Genomic DNA, 4,157 nt, shown 5'->3' with positions numbered 1-4,157 from the left:
CGCTCCGCGTCTAATCACCAGACGGGTAGGCGCGACCCGGTCTCGGCCTCAGGCCCGCCTCATTCTTGAGGGTATTCTTTCCTTGGTTTTGGGTATGTGTTGTCGGCGCCGTCTGTGAAGTAGAATTGTATAAGTGTTGCCGTGTGCTCGGTAGTCGGTATTAGCTCTGCACTGTGTTTTCACTTTTATATTTGCTTTTTGTGTAAATGGAATTGTGTTTTCTTCTTTTTGTGTGCATTTGGTGGAATTGTATTTGTGTGCTTCCCGTGTGCCGCGAATAAATGTGCTTTATTGTTGAACTGTTCTCCCGCTTCGCTTCGTCTTTTCCTCCATTGAATCCTCATCTTGCTTCACGTAAAGGGTTGGTAGTGGGCTGAATACGCCCGATAATTAATCGAACCGTCGAGGTCGACGATAACACCGCTCGGTTATTCTGATAGTACGGAACGGGTCGCTTAAGTGGCCCGTGTCCGAAGTCGACCTGCGGCGAGGTGTGATCGCCCGGTCTACCCTCCGCGTGGGTACTTAGGTAGTTCGAATTTGGCGAGCAACCCTATCCCACGCGGGGGCTGATTGGCTCGATCGCGGTGAGACCGAAAGGTCCACCCGTGACTGGTTCCCGGCGTTAGTCCGAGAGGGTCACGACTGGATTGTCCGTCCGGTGGGCGACGTGCCGCGATTCGAGTTACGTGGCCGTCAGCACGCCGGCGGGCGCGAAAATCAGCAACACTGGTGTCAGGTCGTGCGATGTAAATTCATCGCCCTCCTCGCGGCACTGGTATTGGAGAACAGGACAACGGGCTCTCCTGTCTCCAGCAAAATTCACGGGAATCGGTCCAGGGGTGAGAGAAGCGACCCCGATTCCCTCCAAATTACGAGCGAGCAAATTAACCCTTCACGAGAAGCAAGATGGCGTCTCAAGGCGAGCGGGAGCCGGGGGTATTAGAAATGTATATGTGTAATAATGTAGAGTCCATGGCCCAGGATGGAATCCCCGAGCAGGAAATGTTGATTGTGCAGGAACACGGACTCGCCCAACTGAACCCAGGGCCCGAGGTGGGAGCGGCAGCGGCCGCGGTGTATGACAACTTCCCCCCCTGTCCACCAAGACCCTTCCCCAACCCCTGCCGAAACGGCTCACTTGAGTGCATCCGACATGGCCCAGCTATTCACCATGCTGGCACAAATGAATGCGGCAATGACAAATGAAATAAAAAACGAAATGAAAGACATGAACAAACAAATAATCGAAAAGATGGATACATTCACAAACGAAATAAACGAAAAGATGGATACAAAAATGAACGGAATGGAAACAAACATGAAGGAAGAAACGAGAAAGCTACGGGGTGAGACGCAGAACATGGGCCGATGCCTGCAGGCGGGCATGAAGGCCGTGAGCAGGGAACTTAAAATGGCGACTCCACGTGTGGGAGCAAACGAGCTGGAAGGGGTGCAACGGCTGACAGGCCCGCGGTGGAGGCGGGTAAGGAAAAAGTAATTCGGGAGACAAGAGACGAGGTGAAAGTAATTGCGAGGGAGAGAAAAGAACAATTAATACGGAGAGCAAGGATGAGGTACGCGGAGATCGTGAAAGAGCAAGGAGTGAAAAACAGGGAAGGACGGGAGCGACTTAAAGAGAAAGCAAGGTTGACCTACTTAAAGATAAGGGAAAGACGCCAGAAAGAAGCGGAGACTAATAGACAGGAGGGGACAACAGAAATTTATAAATGTATAGAGACACGGGAGACAGAAAAAATAGAGGGAGAGACAACACGGTGAAGACGGGGTAAGTGACGCACACACACACACGGAGGTAGTGGAGGACAATGGGGGTGAGCTCGCGGACCGTGCAGGGACCCAGTGCGAGCAGCTGGATGGCCTCCTCCAGGAACGAGGGGAGGGAGTATGCCCCCTTGAGGCGAGTCACGACCAGGTGAGTTCGGTCGTGCTTTGCGAGGTTGAGGGGACGAGTGCTGTGGACGGGTGCACGGAGAGCTTGGGGGGTGTAGAGGCCCCGGAGACCCTTGTGGGGACAAAAATCCCCAGTGTGGTTGTCCCTGTGTGTGTGGTGCAAGGTGTGAGTGCGTCCCCGTGTGTGGAAGCGACCCCGTGTGTGAGTGGTGTGGTGGCGATGGTGCCGGAGTGCGTGCTTCCCAGCACGCCGTGTGTGGATGAGGCACGGAGTGTGAGTGAGGCACCGCGGGTTAGTGCCCCCGCGTGTGTGGGTGAGGCACCGTGTGTGGAAGAGACCGCGTGTGTGAGTGTCGCCGTGTGTATGAGTGAGGTACCGCGGGTGAGTGCCCCAGCGTGTGTGAGTGAGGCACGGAGTGTGAGTGAGGCACCGCGGGTTAGTGCCCCCGCGTGTGTGGATGAAACGGCCAGTGTGAGTGAGGAACCGCGGCTTAGTGCCCCCGCGTGTGTGGGTGAGGCACCGTGTGTGGATGAGGCACGGAGTGCGAGTGAGGCACCGCGGGTGAGTGCCCCGCACGCGTGAGTGAACGGCCGTGTGCAAGGTCGCTGTGTGCAAGGGAGACCGTGTGTGTGAGAGAGCGGTATGTGAGGGAGATGTCGGTTGGCATGCGGGAGCACGCAGCCGCATCTCCCGGTGTGAATGTGATGGTGTGGACTGTGTGCGTCGTAACACGCAGGTGTGCGTGGGTCGAATGGAGACGGAGAGGGGGACAGGGGAGAGAAAGCCGGGTAGCGGCTGTAGTTGTTTCGAGGACCGTGCCGGGTTCACCCAGCAGTGAGCACGCGGTTCGTGCTGTGCAACGCACGAGACCGCCACGTGCTCGCTTGCGAGAGTGAAGTCCCGGTCCGGAAACGCACGCGGTGGATTTGCCGATCCCGCGGACGGACAAAGTTAGGCAGGTAAATGGATTTGGACCGGACGGGTTCTCCACGCGATCGTGTGTGTTAAGCTCCAACGGGCAAAGCACATGTGTTCGCGTGGGGAACCCCTCGAGACGTGTGGCTTGTGTTTTTTTTTTATGCGCACGGTGACGTCATGGCTGCACGTGGGGTTGGAATCCGGCAGGAGGGGTATCTCTGCCGGATGGTCCCGTCCAAGGAGGGACGAGGAACACGTGCAGCTGCATGACGTCACGGGCAGGTGCAAAGTGCGCGAGCTCTGAGTTGCCGCGCAGGTGCTGGGCATGAAAAAAAAAAAAAGGAACAAGCCTCACTTTCGGGTACACAGGATTCCTGGGCAAGGGGTGGAAGACCTCCCTTATCCTGGGCACAGGATGAAAACTAGTTAGGGGGAAGGGTTAGCTTAGTTAGACCGACTCCATGGGGCAGGGGTAAGTCCTCATGGAGTCCGTGGAATGGATTAGTTAGAGGGATTGTAGCCAGATTTAGGTTGGGAAATTGATTTATGGGATTATTTGGAGACAGTGACTGACAGTGAGTGTGTAGAGGGGACGTAGTTTAGCTACGTAGTGTTAAAAGGAACGTGCTGTAGTTTAAGGGACGACGTGGGAGCACGAGTTAGTTAGGGGATGTAGTTAGAAGGATGGCAGAGTTCAGCGGTGTGTGTGTTGAAGAGTTGGAGAGTTGTGAGGTGAGTACATGGTGAGTGAGTGAGGCCAGCGGGTCTGTGTGAGTGGAGTGAATGGGGAATGCATGGTGCGATGAGTGATTGGGGGGAGGAGTGACTCCCGCCCAAGGGACCCCGGGGTCAGTATAAAGTGAGTTAGCTGGGTTAGTCAAATTGAAAAATGGAGGTCGTTTTGTTGTTGGTGGGAAAGTAGGCTCGAGACCCATTTGGAGGGGTGCAGGAGCCCTGTTGACGGGCTTGGGAGCGTGGCTGCGAAAGGTGAGTATCGCTGAGTGGGTACCCCGGGCACCAGGCTAGTCGGCCGCGGTAGGCCAAGGGCCCATGGGGGCCGGGATAGAGTAGTGGGCACGGGTGCGCCTGCTTGGTGCGGGGGCCCGGGGCGCCATTAGCCGCGTGGGCAGTGCAGTGGGCACGGGTGACCCTCGGAAAGGGGCCCGGGAGGCCGGCCTGCCACGTGTGCGTTTCAGGGGAGGTGCCATGGGGGGCACTGCTCGGTGTTAGGGAGCTGGTAGGCTCGGAGGCAGTGTAGTGCCCGGGGTGCCATAGCGGGAGATTCGGCAGAGGGTCGTGCCTGCCAAAGGGAGCCACGTGTCCC

Source organism: Eptatretus burgeri, chromosome 13 (genome assembly GCF_056783735.1).
Source record: "Eptatretus burgeri isolate ZD-2024b chromosome 13, Ebu_testis_v1, whole genome shotgun sequence".
In the NCBI taxonomy this organism is placed as follows: Eukaryota; Metazoa; Chordata; class Myxini; order Myxiniformes; family Myxinidae; genus Eptatretus; species Eptatretus burgeri.
This window is presented reverse-complemented; position numbering follows the sequence as displayed.